General features: G+C 45.9%; 1 long non-coding RNA gene across 1 annotated transcript; it reads right to left on the reverse strand.

Annotated features, from left to right (window-relative positions):
* Positions 1-555: 555 nt before the first annotated feature.
* On the reverse strand, positions 556-14,594 carry LOC144455355 (uncharacterized). The gene is made up of 3 exons (XR_013484070.1): positions 14,078-14,594; positions 3,292-3,333; positions 556-859 (listed from the first exon to the last, which is right to left on the reverse strand). It is a non-coding gene; the product is annotated as an uncharacterized LOC144455355 (long non-coding RNA).
* Between the last annotated feature and the right edge of the window lie 4,900 nt (positions 14,595-19,494).

Below are 19,494 nucleotides of genomic sequence, written 5' to 3' on the forward strand. Positions count from 1 at the left end.
CCTGCATTTTTACCTACCCTAGGATCAGAGTGCAGGCATTTGGGAGAAGAGGGAGGGCAAGCTCCCGGGGTGCTCATGGCAATACTGCTGCGGAGGAATAGAAGTCAGGATTGCCAGGCCAGCTGCCTCTCCAGGCAGGGATGCTCAGCCAGGAACAGAGGCACACAGAGACACACAGACACAGAGACACACAGCCACGTGGAGCTCAGGCCCTTACTTAGCATGGGGAAATGGGAAGGTGCTAACCACATCTCCGCCCTCGTTGGCAATGGCCTCGTAAATCCACTTCCGGTTGCGGCGGCAGGTGGGCCCACACTTGGTGGACTGACACTTTGGGCATGGGTAGAAGCAGCCCAGCAATCTTGTTCCAGGCAGTCACAGAGGTCTTCTCCATTCAGATTCAGCCTGCCTCTCTGGTCGTACTTCTGCATACCTTTCTTGCCTCGTGGGAGCTTCACAGGTGTTTGAGCTGAGTGGGCATCAGCTTGGTCAGAGGGCAAGGCATTGGCCAGCAAGGCCCGGGCCAGCTTGCCAAAACCAGCTCGACCACGGGGACTAGCTTGGCCACGGCGGCCAGTATTGCCACGGGGGCCCACCGAAGGACGCTTGACTTTTACCTCCCCGCGGTCGACTTCTTCTTCTGGACTTTTGCTTTCTTCTCGGCCTCAGCTGTGATCTGATGCTCCTCTTTAACCACCTGCTTCTTGGCCTGCTTCTTCTGCTTCATTATAAGGCGTGCTGATTTCCTCACAGCCACATGCCCCTTTTTCTTATGCACTTGAGAACAGGTAATCATTTTCGGTCACTGGAAGGCAGCTTCTCTTGCTGCCTCGAGCGATCTTGGAAGTGGCTGCGGGACCTTGGGAAGGACAGCAACATAGGGTCACTAAAGGCGAGTGTATGCATACTGGTGCAGAGGGACATTGGATTCAGGGAGCGAGGAAGCGCAGAGATTGAGGGCACTATCCAGACATGGAGCCTGGGCTGGGCCTCTGCAAACGGGGAGTTCCTTGATCACCTCTCCAAAGGAGGAGAGGGAGGATGGGAGAAACCAGACTGAGGAGGTCACCTGAAAGGAAGAGTCAGGCCACATCTCCTTTGTCTCCTTTGTTTGTTCTTTCGCTGCTCCCCAATTCTCATTCCCCGACCTGGCTTCAGCTCTGTACCAGGACCATCAAAGCAGCTGACACTAAGGCCTGAATGGGGTAGCCTGTCCTCTCCTCTTTGTGTGGGTCTGGCTATTCCCCGTTGCCCTGGTTCCCTGGTTTCGGCCAGCCATTCTCCCAGCACTGGGTGGAAAGGCCAGCCTAATGCTGCTTCCTCCTCCTCTCTTCCTCTATTTCTGAGTTACTGCAACCCTTCTAGGCCATCATGTGGCCCATTGCTGCTGCTCTTCTGGAAGCCCTGCTCTGTAGCCTACCAACTCCCCTCCATCCTTGACCTTTTCAAACAACATTTCTTCCACCCCCTTCACTGTAAGGAAACCTTAGCCATCAGAGTTGGGTGGGGATAACCATAATTTCTGTGGAGCAAGGCAGGAAGAGGCGGGGAGAAAGTCTACCCTGGGAGACCTCTCCCCACCCCGCATCTGTCCTCCTAGTGAAAGCAGAGCCATGGGGCTGGGGTGGAGCCTTTAGTGGAAGTAGCTACTCAGCCTCCATTGCCATGAGGTGAGGGAGGGCAGGAAAGACCTGATCTCCTGGAAGAGAGGCAAAAGGAGATGAAGAGGCAGTTTTCAGATAAAGCAAAGGAAGCTCTCCAGGAAAGCTGGGTTAAGGACTGGAGCTGTGATCTCCTTGTCCAGGGGAGAAAACTCTCCCTTACTCCTCCCTCTGGAGGCCAGCACTTTCTCTGCATTTAGAGTCTTAGAGATTTGCTTGGAGCACAGGTGGAACACTCCCCTGAGGTGGGGGGAAGCCCAAAGCAGATTCAAATGGAATTGGGAAATGCTGAGCAAAATAAACAACAGACTTCAAAGTAGATAATCCTCATTTCTGCCTTTCTAAGTCAATTTGGCCCTCAGGGAACCTTTTCCATTGGAGGTTGAGGCCCCTGGCCTGGGGCCTCCTGAAAGGTGGTAGCTTGCCCAAGGCCTGACTTGCCAACATGTGGATTGGGGCTTTGAGGCTAGATTGATTCATTATAAGGGAGGGCTTGCACTCAAAAATGGGGTGATGGATGGGCGTGATAACAAATGGGTGACATAGTCTAGTTCTTCATCGAAATTGACTTAAGTGCACGTGATCAGACAGCAGGTGTAGATGGTGTGTTCAATCCAGTAGGTTTGTGCAAGCGGGTGTTTCCATTAGGGGAGTGAAGGAGAGGGGGTTATCACCTGACAAAAAAAGAGCAAATTTCATTTAAATGTCCAACTGGGGAAAGAAAATGTGCAGAGGGACAGGCAGGGCCATTTTCTCACTGCTTGGTTGAATACATCATCTCTTCCGTCCAAAACACCAGCATTTAATACAGCTCTGAGATCAGAGTGGGCCTCAGGCACTTGCTAGATGTGGGACGGAGGGTAAGCCGTATCACCTCTCTGCCTGAATTTGCTCAACAGTAAAATGGGGCTAAGAACAGAACCTGCCTTCTAGGGCTGTGGTGAAGCTCAAACGAGCGACTTGTAAATTATTTCAGCATAGTGCCTGGCCCATTGTAGGTGGGAAGAAAGGCTTCTTCCCTTCCCCTCCTCCTTCCCCTGGGTTCTGTGATGGTTCAGTCCACAGGAACAGAAAGACCTGAAACCTTTCCACAGGGGAGGCTGGAAGCAAGGCTCCCTAACTTGACACTTTGGGATCTAACTCCTAAGTGCAAGTTAGCATTTCCTTCCTCTTTGAGTGAAAACCAACATGATTCTGAGAGGGCGTCTTGGGCCTCGCCAGCTGGCCCTCAGGTATGAGGTCCAAAAATGGACAAGAAGGCCTGCCAGGGCCAGGTGGTCACAGAGACCGTCCCTCTCTGGAAAAAGGCCCCACCCCTGTCATCTGGGCCCTTCACTGAGAATCCTCAGCTGCTGACTGAGCCCCTTCAGAGGCAGTGAGAAGGGGCAGGGCTGGGCAGAGAGGCTCAGAGATAGAAGCTCCTGCCTCTGGGGCAAGGACAGGAGCTGGGCTCAGACTGGGACTGTCCCCAGGGCCTCCCTACAAAACAGAGAGCTCTTTAGGGGAGTGAGGGAGAGAAGGAAGGCCTGGGCAGGACAGTGTGCTGACTGGCTACAGACACCAAGGGCCCTGGCCCCCAGGGGTCTTGCCACCCACCGCATCTGGGCTTTCACTGGTAGGGGTAACTTGCCTTTGGAGTCTTCTGCCAGATAACTCTTTGTCTTGGACAAACCTGGAACAAAAACCGACATGGGTGTAAATGAGTGACATTTCTGCCAAGCCAAGAGAGCCACAAGAGGGACCTCCCCTGCCCTAGGGTGGTTCCCAGCCTGAGAGACCACAGAGGGGGCCACGGCCAGGAGTGCACACTCTCCTTGCTGACTGCAAAATCTGCAGGTAGACGGTTCCTACTCTGTGCCAGGCAGTGAGCGAGGTAGGTCCTGGGGAGTCAAAGAGAAGAACAAAACCGCCCTGGTCTTCAGGGAGCTTACATGATGCTGGGGGATACCACCTGCCCTCCCCTGAAGGAAGAGAAAACCTATGTCCTCAGAAGGCATGACTGAGTCCAGCTCCCAGATTTCCATTAATCCAAGTGCTGAGGCATAAATCCTTTGGGCTCTAAGGTTCCACTTCAGTAAGTTAGAGATCACAGAGTCCTGCCACTTCATTTTCTAGAAGGGGAAACTGAGGCTGTGAGAGGTTAAATGCTATCCTTGATCTCATAATGTTCATTCATTGCAGGACTGGGGCCAGAACGCAGATTTCCTCATTCTCCGTTCAATGTTCTGTCTGCTTTTGACTGGCAGATTGAGAGGAGGGGGTTTAGGTCTGGGGGAGGACGATCAGCCTGTCTCTTCCTGCCCTAGTCCTGGACGGATGGACCCTCTGCAGGACTCTTTGTACAGGGCAGCTAGGTGGTGCAGTGGGTAGAGCACCGGCCTTGAAGTCAGGAAGCACCTGAGTTCAAATCCCTCACATCAAACACTTGACACTTACTAGCTGTGTGACCCTGGGTAAGTCACTTAACCCCAGTTGCCCAAAAAAACCCAAAGACCCTTTGTACAGTCTAAGGGCCCAGCAGGTTAACAGCCATTTTATGGGACTCTTGGCAGAAAGTCAATGGGAATACGTGGGTGAGGGGAGGAGTGAGCCCTTAGGCGGCAGGTAGGGCCTCCCCTCCTGGCCAGCAAGACACATGGGTCACCTACCTCAATGCTGGGCCACCTCTCTCAAGCCAAGCCTAGGGTAATCAGGGGTCTCTTTACCTACTTCCTTATTCATCAGTAAATAATATTTCCATCTGTTTTTCCATGATTCACCTAAATGCAGAACCTTCAACCCTCCACGAAATATCATTTATATAACAATGAAATAAAATAATAATCACATAATATACTACCATATTATATTAAATCGTCCCCTATTGAATGCCCTGCAGAAACCACCCCTCTCCATTTCTGATTGGCCAAAGGCACATAGAGCCACTTGGTAAAGGCCTTGTCAGGCCTAAGAGGCCCAAGGCAGCACCTCGCACTCAAACCCCAGATGAAACACAAACATAGTGGCTTCAGTGCCTCCAGAAGCTCCTTCTGGGTCCTGCCCCCAGACCCCATGCCCTTGATCTCCCACCTAGAGGATGGAGAAGGAGCAGAAATGAGGCCTACCTCTCTCAGGAGACCCTCAGAGACACCCTGCCTCTAGGTCTCCCAAGGACAGAAAGGAAGGAGGCTGCTCTGCCCCCTAGGGATAAGTGGATGCAGGAGAGGGAAAGGTAAAGTGCACAGAGAGGGGAGGGAGGCAAGAGGGCACCACAGGGAGGAGAGGAGCACAGGGGAGGAGCAGAGAGGCCCAGAGGTGCTGCTGTGCCCCCAGCAGGGCCAAGACAGAGTTAGAGCTGGAAGGGGCCTCACAAGGTCATCTAGGAAAGCTGCTTTCTTCTACAGAGTAGCACCAATGCTTGCTCAGCATGCCCAAGGTAGCAGGATGAATATTGGCATTCTCCAGCTTTGATTTTGATGGCCTCCCATTAACCCTCTTTACAACTGGAGAAACTGAGCCCGAGGTTGTGGCGGCTTATCTACTGTGGTCCCTTGTTACAGAAGGTGAAACTGAGCCCCAGCGACCCCAGAGGTGCCCTGTGATGTGTAGACCCATTTTATCCAAGTGGAAACTGAGGTCCAGAGATGTCTGGCACTTCCCAGTCACAACCAACCAGAAGCTTGCTGGACTCCCAGGCTCTTGGGGGCTGGGGGGCGGTTAACACAACAGGAAGTCTCCTTTGCTGGCCTGGGGGAGGGGCAGGTCAGAAGAAACAGAATTCCTGTCCAGCCTTAAGCTCTGTAACCCTCTTTGGTGTTTGCCCAGTAGTGCCTGCCAGAAAAGACCCGACAACCAAAGGGTGAGGGGCATGGGGGAAACAGAGAAGGGAGAAGCCAATCGATGACTTGATCAACAATGTTTACCAAACTCCAACTGGTGCCAGCCAAGTGCTTTGTAATCAGGCAGTCAGTCAACAAACCTCGAAGCTCCTGTGGGCCAGGCTCTGGGCAGGGGATTCAAATACAAGCAAAAACAGCCCTACCCTTAAAGGGCTTACACTCTAATGGAGAAAGACTCCCTTTACAGCAGTAGTGGAGCTGGTGGACCCCTCCCCAGAATGCAGGGTGTGGGAGGAGGAAAATGGGCCAACAAGGGTGAAGGAAGGACACTTTGTGATAGGTGGGGGAGGAGTCTTCTGAAGGAGCTCACTGTATGAGAGGAATAATCACAGACATTTATGTAGTGCCTACTGTGTACCAGACACTGTGGGGGTCATCTCCAGTTGTCCTGATTATATATCTTGCCACAGGACCCAGATGGCTCCAGAGGAGAAAGCTAGGCTGGTGACCTTGCACAGCCCTCCCTCCCTTAAATCCAATTCACTTGAAAGTCATGGCATCACCTCCCTAATGTCATGGTCCTCTTCCAGAATGAAGGACAAACAAAAACTGGGGGGGGGGGACCGTGGCCCAGGGAGGGGAAAGGCTGACCCTTGCTCACCCTAATGTAAATATCAGAAACCAAATTTGAACCCAGGTCCTTTGAATCCAGGGAAGGACCCAGAAGGGTTTTAGGGAGTCTTCTCAGCGTGCTTCCCAGTTCCCCTTATCCTGGGAAACACACTGGGTGCGCCTGCTGCATTAAGCATCCAGAATGTGCCTGGCACTGTGCTAGGCACCCGGAGATACAAATACTGATGGAAGCAAGTCCCTGTCCCTCACCTTCTAGTGTGGGGATACTGAGCCCCACCTGTGCCTCTTTCCAGTTATATAACTCACCTAACTGTGTCTCCATGAATCACCTAAGCTCAGAACCGTTAGCCCCTTCATCAAGTAGACATAATTTATTGCGACAATTAAATTAATTATCAGGTTATATCATATCGTATCACCTGACCCCTATTGAACGCCCTGTAGAAACCTTCTCTCCTCAATGCTGGTTGCCCAATGGCTTGTGTGTCCAGGTGATCAAGACCTCACCAAGCCTGAGGGTTCTGAGGCAGCACCTCGAACTCATTCCCAGGGTGAAACACAACCATAGTGGCTTCCTTGTACCATTCCCCCTTCCAGACTGTGTGCCACAGTTATCCAAAAATAATACTCAGAGAGTTTCTAGGTATAAAGTGAAAGGTTCATTTTGGTCTCGCGAGAAGCGGGCGTGTGCTTCGTCCGGCAGTCCAGAGCTCGAACCGAGGGGAGGCACAAAGGTCACAAGAAAGGTTATGTAGTCCTAACTCAAAGACACCCACCCACCACTGGCCGTAAATTCCCATTGGACAGGAATTTCAGCCTTACAATCTAAAATGCGAAAATCTACCTCAGAAACAAGGAATCTCATTATAATACTAGCAGTCCTAGCTATTTTATCCTCATTTAGCATTAGCCATGACCTAATACTAACATAACAGTACAGATCATGTGTTTTCTAGGAAACTGAAACTTGGGCCTATTCAGGCTGGGTAACCAACCTTGAGTTTGTAACAGTCTACAAAACTGTTACACTCAGTCCATCTGAGAGATCTCACACTGTTTGCATTGTCTCACTCAGTTCCTCCACTTTTGTCTTACTGAGATCTCTTCAAAATTTTGTAACACCGTCTCACACACTTTATGTAACTCTCCTTCATTCCTATCAGGATCATCCTGTTCTGATGCTGCAATAGGTACCCAAACCCGTCCCTGCAAAAACAACATTCTAGTATTATCAGAGGCAGTAGTAATCATTTTAGCAATGCTATCTTTTACTAACTTAGTAACTAATTGAATTATACAAGGTATGCATATAGGAAGTAAAATAACCCCACTAAAAGCTATTAACACAAACCACAGGAGTTGTTTCCACCAACTATCCCCAAACCAGGACCACCAAGTGGTGTTAAAGGAGTTGACCACGTTTGAACCGGGACATGGGCCAATTTTCTAATTTTTGTTAATATTTTTGACTGCCTGTCCTACGTCATCTAGTTTTATACAACATGTTGACAAATTCCGTTTCCCACATACACCTCCTTCTTCAGCTAACAAATACTCCAATACTAGTCTATGTTGCAGAATAGCCTCCCGGCTCTGCTCGCATAAGTTGCAAGTAAATCAGTAGTTTTGGTAGATTGATTAGTCATAATTTCTACAACAGCCTGTAACCTAATTAATCTATTTAATAAATAAATCAGGGTCCTGTATCCCCAACTTCCATCTTGTGCCCAGGTTACTGGTCCATATTCTTTTATTATTCCTTCCAGGAGCCAACCATCCCCCAACCGTTAGCATTTCCTGTCGATGCTATTGATGAATCCATTGACCTCCGATCTCTTTCAAGGTCATCATATAGTTGTATCCCTAACCGCTTCCCTTCTTGTCCTGGTAGGAAAAAGAATGTAGGTCTCCCTATCCAATAAAACAATTTCCAGTCCAATCTGTTGGAAGGTGTGTATAAGCAGTTAAACCACATATCAATAATGGCCTTTTAAAGCTGGTTGCTTTTTACTGAAAATTCGACTCACGTTTCCTCTTGATGGATAGTATGGAATATCCCTGTCTCCCAATGGTCCCCCTCGAACCGTATATGATCCCCATCTTTATAGATGCATTTCCAATGCATTTTTTTTCCAATTACAATTTTCCACCCCTGGATCTGAATTGGTACGATCCTCTTCGCTCCAAAATTTCCTAAAATATCCACACCATGTTTGATTTCTCCATGCCCAATCATAATAAGGAAGCCTCAGTTTCCCATTCATACTATTTTCATCTTTAAATAGATTTAGTCGGTCTAAGTCACCAGTTACCTGGGAAAGATTACAGCTTAAAAGAGGATTCCCTCCTGCCAGTACATATCTGCAGGTTGTGCGATAATTAGTACCAGTAAGGCACCTTGCACTCTTACATGATATCCATGCCCATTAGTGTATTTAATATGAGTGGCATTCCATCTACCTTGACATAGGGAACAGTCAACTTCAAAGTAACCAATCTGGCAGGAATAAGTATACTCACATGTACTCATCCCCAATTGCTTTCCCCTACCCTTTTGATTAATACAATACTTCCTTTAATTGATTCAACTAGGGGCCAGGAATGTTCTTCAGTCTCATCCCAAAACCTGTTTGATTATTACCCTCTGATCTGTTACTTAAGATCCAGGCCGGACTGAAGGGCACGGGTACCCGTGGCCTTTGCTCAAGCTGTTGAGGCCCCCCACAAATCTGACAGTTCTTAAGGTTAACTATTTCCCCTACTTTTTGCATAAGTTGCATGAATTGATTGTCTTGTGAAACAGTACAGGGATAGGTGCAGCAGTAACAGTCACTATAAGCAATGAAAGAAGTTTAAGGATCATGATAAGGGCCCGTAGAAAGCAGTCTCCTTCATAGATACAGTTTGAGGTCCTCTCGTTTCTCAGCAGTCCATTCAGATGAAGGAGGCGCCACTGTTCTTTTACTCTGGTGTGATGGGTCCAACCCCGCTTCTGGGTGCCAACTGCAGTATCAGAAGTTAAAAGTACCTGAAAGGGCCCATCCCAATTTGGGGTTAATTTTTTATCTTCCCGAGACGAACATATACCCAATCACCTACTTGTAGTTTATGAACAGGAAACCATAGAGGGGGAGTTTGAGCGATTAGTCCCTATAAAATTCAAAAAGTCTTGTCCTATACAGCTGTCAGGCAGGGGATATCGTCAATGAAGTTCTCTGGTTCTTAGTGTTTGTTCCAGCCATCTCCAGCACAGCATCTCAGCATCTTGTCTTCTTGTAGGAACCAGCTTTCTGTCCATTCTCCTGCAGAAGTGACTTTAGCACAATTTTAAATTACCATTTCTAATCTTTAGACCCGATCATTTCAGAAACTCAAAATTGGAACCAGGGTCAATTGTCATGTTTAAGAAATTCACCTCAGAACCCAGTGTCTTATACTTTACATTAATCCATTATTAATTTCCTCACCAGGAGGATGAGATTTCACTAAGGGGTTGATAACAGGCTCTAGTAGATGCATAAATATATTGAATAATCAATTTTAACACTGTATATATACAAAATCGTAAACTTCAAGTCATGCCATGTTTCTTTGATGGCATTTACAAAATAAACCTAATTGTCTCCATGCCATTAAAGGACCCTAACTCATACAGGAACACTAATCCCCGTTCTATAGCAATCTAAGATGTTCCATAATCAATTATTTTAGCAACTTTGTTACTGTACTTACAAAATCTTCTGATTATAGAAACTTGCCACTAAGAGATTAGAATGAGGGAACAATATTTCCCCCAACTTCCTGTCAACTCCAGGCAGAGTGTGATGTCAAACTGCAAACTGCATTGAGCCAGACTTAAAGCGGCCAGGTTTCAGTTAAGGAATCAAGTCAAAGGGTCCCACCTCAGCACATGCAGAACAGTTGCCCTCTCAACCTTCCCATGAATCATACTGCAGTTCATACTTGCCCTCACAGGGCTACTGGCATCATGGACCATTGGCTCAGACAACCTTCCTTGATACTTATACCTGGACTCAGACTCAGAAACTGTCAGTTATTAGAACCAGCAGGTTTCAAAAATCAGTTTAAGGTGGAACTATAATCTCACGTTGCCTAAGGAACATCTCCAAAGTGAGCCCTAAATAACTTGCATGCATTTCCACTCTTGTTCATAAAATCTTACTAAATTGGTGCAAAAGTCCCTAAATACACAAATTGTAGAGTATTATCAAGAAACTAAATTCCTAGTTATCACAGAATCCCTATATGTCACAAAGTTCCTTGGTCAAATGGTGTTATAATAGAATCTCACATTGGTAACAGTAAGAGACTGATTACACGAAAAATACTACTGCTCTTAGGATTGTTTTAAACAAACGGAACATCTTAAGGTGAGTCTTAAGCAGTTTGCACACATTTCTGCACAGGTTCTAGTTCTAGATAAAAATATCATTAGATTTCCCAGTAAGATAACACAAGAGCTCATATCTTATACTGACCGCTTGCTCTAATCATAGAAACTTACTGCAGAAGGAAAAAGAGCAGGGACATGTGACGTATCGAATATAACAAGATAAAATATCCTTAACTTTGTTTAAATTCTGATAGAGTCTCAATTCTCCAGTCACGCAGTATCTTTTTCTCCTTATAGCCAGACTGAGGAATAGTCAGGTGGGAAACATTCTTTTCCAAAGGAACACAATGGGGAAACTGAGCCAGGAGGATCCCATCTCAGTTTGAGGCTAAGATTGTCCCCTCGGCTTTTTCCCAAATGAGTCACATTTACCTCCACCTGTTACCAGTACAGAATCACATTGACTGGCATCTCTCTCAGATACTGATTTTAACGCAGACAACTATATCCAAATTCAAACTCAAAACAAAATTAGTTATAGTCCCAAGAGCCTTTTCCTCAAACAGCAAGTCTCACTAATCACAGCTTAAAGCCAGATACAGTTAATTTTGCTCTCATAGATTTGCAATAAGAAATCAAGATTTACCAGGACTCACATACATAAGCGATTTCGCTTAACATCTTTCCTTCCCAAATTTAAACTTGTCCTGGTGTAAAAGCCAATCATTAGAAATAATTTCTATACACTTGCAAATTCTCAGAAAGCTAAGTTCATTGTCTAGGAACTGCATAATCCTAACAAGTTCTTTTCTCATGGCTTCCAGGGACCTTGGCAAGTTTACAAAATAATGAGAATTGCCACGGCCCTCAGAGAGGGCTGATACTGGTGCCCTTGAATGGGCAGAACCAAACCGATAAGGTTGTACACTGTCTCCTTCTTTCCATATACAGTAATTAACCCTTTTAGGCTTTAACATGAAAACAGTAACCCGAAATAACTTAGTTAACAATCTCACAAATTTCATAAATGATAGCCAAACAATTGCAACTAAAAATTCCCTTTAAAATAAAAACACAATTTGGAAATTTTATACTTTTTAAAATTACAATATTTAAAAGGAAATGTTACAAAACAAGATCATATGGAATGCCCCAACAGCCAAATTCATTCCTTTTTCTCTTTTGTCTGATTTCACAATTATTTTAACATTGCAGATTATAAAAGAAATGGCCCTTCCAGCAACAGAACTAATACAGTTGCTTACTGGATTACATCACATAAGAAAATTCAGACATCTGTAAGCAGTATGTTAAAAAGTTAAAACAGACCCAATAAAAAATCTTTCTTTCTTTCTTTCTAGACCCCTTTACCAGGTCCAGCAGTCTCCTGGGGCCACTCCCAATCAAGGTTCTTCAAGGCCTTGACTTCTCCAGGACCACTAATCCCTGCCTGAAGAGCTTGGCTCATACTACCCATCCCAAAATCCGGTTGTTAGCCTTAAGAAGGAACCTAACAACACTTTGATTATAAAAAAAATTACTTTTCTGCCAACACAGATGATACAGTTGCTTACGAAATTATGCAATAAAGGAAAATTTTAGAAATACAAACTAATGTGAATAAAACTTTCTTGGGGCCACATAGTTAATAAATTTCTTAATGCCAAATAACATTATGTACTCTTAAAATTATCCAAATATACCTTTCTAAATTCAATACCCTTGACCCTTTATATATTTCTTGAATATTTCAGTTCCCCATTCATGTCCACATTTTCTTGCAAAAGTTTTACAAACAGTTTGGAATCACCGATGGTAACATCCTAGGTCAGCTTCAAATGTACTGGGCCAGTATTCTAACTATTTCTTTTTGCTTTCCCTCCAGGTAGACACCTCTGGAGCTTAATAATTAATTGACTACTAAACAGATTTCTTTTTCAATTTCTGAAGGGAGATATTGAATAGGGCTCTCCCTCCCTCTCTCTCTTGCCAAACGGCTTTTACAACTTTAGTACGCATTCTAAACAATTCACATGTGTCACACAATTTTTACTATTTTTTCCACTGCATTTTTTTTAGTTTCCTTCAATTTACTTTAATAACATTCAAATTATGAAAAGCCACTTGACATAACAATGCCAAAGTTTAACCATTTGCAGATTGTTACATTTTCCCAATGTATCTTAATACCAAACAATGTAATAAATTGTGAACATTATATTTCATTCAGCACAGCCTCTGGCTGCCCATAAATTACCTTTTGTTCCTGTTCTGGTACACAAAACCTTTTGTCTTTTATATAAGGCAGGGCATGGTTAAAGACTTATTTTAGCCTGCCTCCCTTTGATCTGAGCACCCTCCTTTCCTCCTTATCTCTCTCTCTTCCATCCACCGTAGGAAGAGAATATTTTCCAACAACTCTTCAAGAATTTCCAAACCTTTTTACTTTCAAAACCTTTATTCCCACTGCGCAAATAAATTATACCTTCCTTAAGCTTCCTACACATACCCCTCTCTCCTACATGCTTAAATCTTCTTGCCTTCCTTCTACCTAATTAATCCTCTGATGGACTTTGATTAAAGTCCCTTTAAAACTGCACATACCTTATTTCTTTGTGATTCTGACCTGACACTTTGAGGATCCTCTTCAACTTGTTTTTTTGCCAATCATATAATCTAAATAATAATAATAAGAATATATATATATATAATAATTATATATATATGTATATATATAGTTTGCCCCATTCTCTCCCCCACCCACCCGCTCCCGGGAATGTGGCTGGTATCAGGGAGTGGGGGAAGGGGAGAAAGCAGCATTTCAGAATCCAGTTGCAGCCCTTGGCTGCCTGGCAGTAAAGGATCAACAACTCAGAGACATTAATCACAGACCATCATTGACACAGACACAGACAAACATAGAACAAAATGACAGGGAGAATCCAAAAGCGAGAAACTTGTCAGAAATCCTCTACCAATCATATAGCCTAAATATTACATTAGTATTTTTTTTGGGGGTGCTGGAACTGCCGGCCCCTGAGGGGGTATTGCATGGAGGGGGTGGAAGAAGACGACAATGGATCCCACCCCTTCTGAGACACTACCTCCCCCTCCTTATTATCCTCTTTCTTAGAGTTATTTTCACTCAAAAACATCCTGCTCCCTGGAAGCCATAAACCAGCCTATATCACTTCCTCCGGGTCCACAGGATCCTTTTCATTCACAAATAAATTTAATTTGTGGCACACCCAGTTTTCCACCTAGCCATGATAGGGCCAAATCGTGCCACTCCCAATATCCTTATTACCCGAAACAAAACAACAGTATCTAATCATTTTTTAAAAATCTTTCCCTTTATAGTTTGGCAACTCATTCCAATTACTTAATTTATTTCCCAAGGGACTATTTACCGGTATTCTTTTAATTTCAATCTCTGTGGAGGGATGCTTGGACTGAGCCTTGCCCATTTCAATATTGATGGAACCCCCTGGTTCCACACGCCCAACCACAGGTGAGTCGCCTCCACCTCTCAGTCACCTAAGAGCCTTTCTATCCAGGGCACCCTTCCAGGGTCGGTAAACGCTTGACTCAAGGGTCCCCTAGGTGCTTACCTTGGGTCACGTGCACACAAGTTACCTGACTGCTCTGTCCACACCGACCAGTCGGGATTTGCCGCAGAGTCCTCTCCTTTACTTTCACTATACACCTAGTCTCTCTGCTTCGGGTCACTTCACCTGGTGGAAGGGGAAGAAATCCCAAGCAGCATGGGCTGCCTAAAATCAAGGCAGGGCTTGCCTTCCCAAGAGGCCCAGGACTCTGTCCTTCCACCTGGTCACATTTTCCCGGCCAACGCACCAAATACTGTGTGCTACACTTAGCCAAAAATAACACCAGAGATTTTCTAGGTAGAAAGTGAAAGATTTATTACGTTCTCGCGAGAAGCAGGCAACTGCTCTGTCCGGCAGTCCGAGTGCCAGGAGAGGCACAAAGGCGAGGACAAAGGTTATATAGTCCTAACGCAGAGACACCCACCCACCACTGACTGTAAATTCCCATTGGAACAGATATTTCATCCTTACGATCCAAAACGTGAAAATCTACCCCAGAAACAAGGAGTCTCATTATCATACTAGCAGTCCTAGCTATTTTATCCTTATTTAGCATTAGCCATGACTTAATACTAATGTAACAGTACAGATCATGTGTTTTCCAGGAACTTGAAACTTCGGCCTATTCAGGCTAGGGTAACCAACCTTGAGTTTGTAACAGTCTACAAAACTGTTACACTCAGTCCATCTGAGAGATCTCACATTGTTTACATTGTCTCACTGAGGCCTCAGGCAGCACATTGAACTCATTCCCAGTGTGAAACACAACCATAGTGGCTCCAGTGTACCATTCCCCCTTCCAGACCCCAGACCCTTAGCCCTCCCACGTAGAGGATGGGGAAGGATTAGAACTGAGGTCCACCTCTCTCAGGAGACACCCTGCCTCGAGGTCTCCCAAGGACAGAAAGGAAAGAGCCTGCTCTACCCACTAGGGATAAAGGGATGCAGGCCAAGGCACAGGAAGGGGCAGAGAGAGGGGGAGGGGAGGGCCAGAGGGTCACCCACAGGGAGGGAGAGGAGCAGAGGGGGAGGAGCAGAGAGGGCCAGAGGTGCTGCTCTGCCCCCTAGGGATAAGGGGATGCAGGAGATGGAATTGGAAAGTGCAGAGAGAGGGGAAGTGGAGGGCCATAAGGGCACCCACAGGGAGGGAGAGGAGCAGAGGGGGAGGAGAAGAGAGGGCCTGAGGTGCTGCTCTGCCCCCAGTAGGGGCAAGTTGGAGTTAAGCTGGAAGGGGCTTCACAAGGTCATCTAGGAAAACCTCCTCCTTTTACAGGGGAGGAAATTGAGACCCATGGAGGGGAAGGGGCTTGCTCATGGTCATGCATAAAATCATAGATCTAGCTCCCAAAGCGGGTGATACTGCCCCCTGCGGGGCGCTGGAGCGATTCAGGGGGATGGTAGAAGCCTAAGGTGCAATTGCGGGGCACCGAATAAAAATAAGGTAGCAGTGGAAACATAAAGAATGAAGAAAATGTGTTACGTTTTTGTTTTTCATGAATCAATTGGGGTTAAGTGACTTTCCCAGAATCACACAGGACTTTTATTAGCTGGAGGACAACCAGGTTAGGGAAGGTCTCTGGGAGCCCACCATGTGAAGATCGCTTGAAGAGATTGCGGAAAGAGAAGACATGATAGCTGTTTTCAAGTATTTGAACGGTAAATGACTAAGAATACAACGTGACCCAATGACAAAGAGCTGACATTTTAATTCCATTTCAATGAATTCCTTTTGTGAATCAGTTTAGTTGGTCTCTTTTGCTGGCTCTATCTTCCACCCGCTAACCCTTGGTGTTCTTTTCTCTCTATATATACTATCTACCCATGTGATTTCATCAGCTTCCTTAGGATCATGTATCATCTCTACATAGATAACTCTGAAATCCAAAGCATTTTATAAGCCTTTCACGTAATATCAGTGATTATTAACCCTGATCTGTCCCCTCGTTACCAGCTGCCAGGAAGACATCTCTATCTGGATGTCCCATTGGCACCTCAAAATCAAGATGCTGAAAACAAAGCTCATTGTCTTCCCCTTAAAACCTGCTCCTCCCCCCGCAATTGCCCATTTTCATAAAGGTACCACCATTAATTCCTGTTCTACCTGCACACCATCCTTTCTGCCTGCTCGCCTGGATTCCTCATGACCTCCTTCCTGGAGCATCGTAATGGTATCCCTGTCTCTAGTCTCTCCCTTCTCCCATCCTTCTTCCATACACCTGGCAAAATAACATTCTTAAAGCACAAATTCCATGCTCAGAAATCTTTAGTGGTTCTCTGTTGCCTCTGGGATAAAGTAACTTGTCAGCCTGGCATTGCCTTCTCACCCTAGCCCATAATATCTAGCTGGCCCCAGATTGTCTCATTCTTCATTTGCGTCCCATCCAGTCACCCAGATAGCCAACTTGCAATCTGCCCCCAATCCTATCACCACCCAGAGTCCCAGTCTCCCACTGGCAGCCTCCTCAAGTAGAGTAGTCAAATCAATATGTCTCTGTGCAATAAGAACAATGAACAAAACGAGACGATGCAGACGGCATCTCGGTCTAAGAAAAACGATTGCTCCCTTCTTAAATTCATCAAACCGATACCAATTTTGCATCAGGTTTGCTTCAAACCAATATTGCTCCAGGAAAGGAAATCTTCTTTAATTGGCTGCCCAATGGATGACTTCGCCATCCTTGTTGACTTCGACCAAAGTTCCTTTCCTTAGGTACCACTTCCCTCCATGTTTTGTCTTCCCCATTACAATATTAGCTCCTTGTAGGCAAGGGCCATCTCACCCTTGTGTTTGTATTCCTAGCACTGAGCACATTCCCTGGCACGGAGTAAGTGATTAATAAATGCTTTTTCTGTTCATTCTTTTAAAAGCCTTCTCAAGTTAGCTCCAACCAAACTTTCAAGGCATATTTTCTATTACTGTCCTGTATTCATTGTATACTCTAGCCAGCCTGGTCTGGTAGCCGTTCCTTGAACCCAGCCTCTCATCTACCTTCACCACGCCTTAGTACAGACTGACTTACCTGAAATGTAAACCTTGTTCACCTCTGCCTCTTCGAGTCCTTAGCTTCCTTCAAGGATAGAGTGCTGAGCCTGGAGTCGAGAAGACCTGAGTTCGAATCTGGCCACAGGCACATCTTTAGCTGTGTGACCCTAGGCAAGTCACTTAACCTCTGTTCGGCTCAAGTTCCTTGACTGTAAAATGGAGAGAATAAAAGCACCCACCTCGCAGGGTTGTTGTGAGGAACCAATGACATAATATTTGTAAAAAGAGCTTACGACAATTCCTGGCACATAACAGGCTCTGTGTAAATGCTAATTATTATCGTTATTATTGTTAAAGGTTCAGTTTATTTGACCCACCTACAAGAAGTCTTTCCTGATCCTCCCCCCCCCATTGGTTAACAGTCTCTCCCTCCTTGAGATATATTGTTTATACTTATCTGTTTGTGGTTTCCCTGGAGGGCAAGGGCTTCTTGGCTTTTTCTGTGTATTCCAATGCCTAGTGCTGTGCTCAGTACACAGGAAAAATGGAATAAATGCTTGGTGAATTTATACTACACTGACTGTATCTTTCCGTCCCTTGAAAAACCCCTCGTTTCCTTTGAACACCCACACCATGTGCCCTTCAGTCCCTCTCTTCCCCTTTACAGCTAAACTCCTCGAGGATGCTGTCTCTAACAGGTGCAGGGATAGGGGGTTGGAGGGAGCCCCATATGGTTAGGGAGACCTCCGTGGATGTGAAGTGAAAGGGAGTCTAGGCATTCATAGCCTCTTTTCCTGCCATCTTTCTCTTAAGGAGACTTTCATTCTTTAGAGGAGGGGAAGCGGGAAGTTGGGGCCAGAGGCCACCGTTCTACTCTCCTCAGAGACAGGGGGTACTGACTAGAAGTCTATCTATCTGCTTCCCTTGATATTATTGTTAGTCTTGGGGATGTGATCAGGTTCCAGCTGACTTTTGATCACTTTGTCATTTGGAGAGGGAAGGTCTGCATCCGGGCCTTACCTCTTTCCCTCCTAATACCAGTTCCGCAATGAACACCACGGCAAATGGCAAAGAAACCACTTTGTACAAATCATAGCAAAACAGAAATATGAGGAGATACACGCACAGGAGAATCTACACCAGGCTATACAGTGAAGGAGCACGCCCATTGGGAGTGAGATAACTCAGCGTCACCAAGAGAGAGGCTCTTGGAGCACAGCCAAGGGGAAGTTCCCCACTTCTCTAGAGTAGCAAGATGGGATGAGAGCCATGATGGAGACTGCCCATCCCTCTCATGTCTTCCTAAAGTCTTTTCCTTCAGCAAGGGTTGAAGTGGGATTGGCCTCTTTCGTTTTCTTTCTCCAGGCTAGGAGCCAGGAGCTCCTGAATGATGAGTACCAAAAGGGGAATTTAGCAAAGGCTAGAGTTGTCTCAGCTCTCCCTAGCTCGCCTCACCCTTACACAAGGCAGGGCGTTCATCTCCCCAGTGAGAGGACAGTCCCATAGCAATGGGCTTGGGATGGGCTTACGTAGGTGCTTCTACTTTCTCTCCTCTCTCTTTCTTCTAAACCCTGGGCAATGTGGCTTCCAATCTCATTTAACTGAAAACTACTCTCTCCAAAGTTTACAGTGTGTGCCAAATCACCCAGCCTTTGTGCCCTCTCTGCAGCCTTTGACCCTTGGTGAAGATGACCTTCTCCTATGGGTACTCTCTTCTCTCTAGGTTTTCATGACACTGTCTCCTGGTGCTCCTCCCATCCATCCAACTGCCCCTTTCTTCTCACTCTTTGCTGACTCTTTAGGTCACGCCTGCTGAGAATGGGGTTCTCCAGGCTCACTTCTGGTCCCCTTCTCTTCTCTCTCTCTCTCTCTATGCATTCTTACTTGGTGATCGCAGCTCCCATGTGTTCAGTGATCATATCTCTGCAGAGAATCTCATATCTCTTCGTGCAGTCCTAATCGCCATTCTCACACACTTAACACAGCTCAGATCCTGACATGGGAACATCTGAGGCCAAATCTAGACCTCACCACGAAAGGAGAACTGTTGTTTTAATCAGAAGAATGACCTGACAGGACTCATAGACATTGAAATGGACTGTGGAGGAAAGTCATAGCACCTTTTGAATTAGCTAGCTTCCTATCAAGTCAACAAGCATTTATTAGGCACTGATTGTGTGGCAGGCACAATGCTAAGCTCTAGAGATTTTTTTCTTTCTTTGTAGAAAGGCAAAAGCAATCCCTACCCTCAAGGGGTGAACACATGCCAACAACGCTGGACAAAGAAGATATAGACAAGATAAATTGGAGGTGTTCTCAGAGGAAGGCTGAATGCCTGAAAGGGTCAGGAAAGCTTCTTGCAGAAGGTGGGATTTAGCTGAGACTTGAAGGAAGCCAGGGAAGGGAGGTGGGAGAGAGTTCCAGGCATAGGGGGACA

This window comes from Phascolarctos cinereus, unplaced genomic scaffold (genome assembly GCF_003287225.1).
Source record: "Phascolarctos cinereus isolate Bilbo 61053 unplaced genomic scaffold, phaCin_HiC Scaffold_23;HRSCAF=511, whole genome shotgun sequence".
Lineage (NCBI taxonomy): Eukaryota > Metazoa > Chordata > Mammalia > Diprotodontia > Phascolarctidae > Phascolarctos > Phascolarctos cinereus.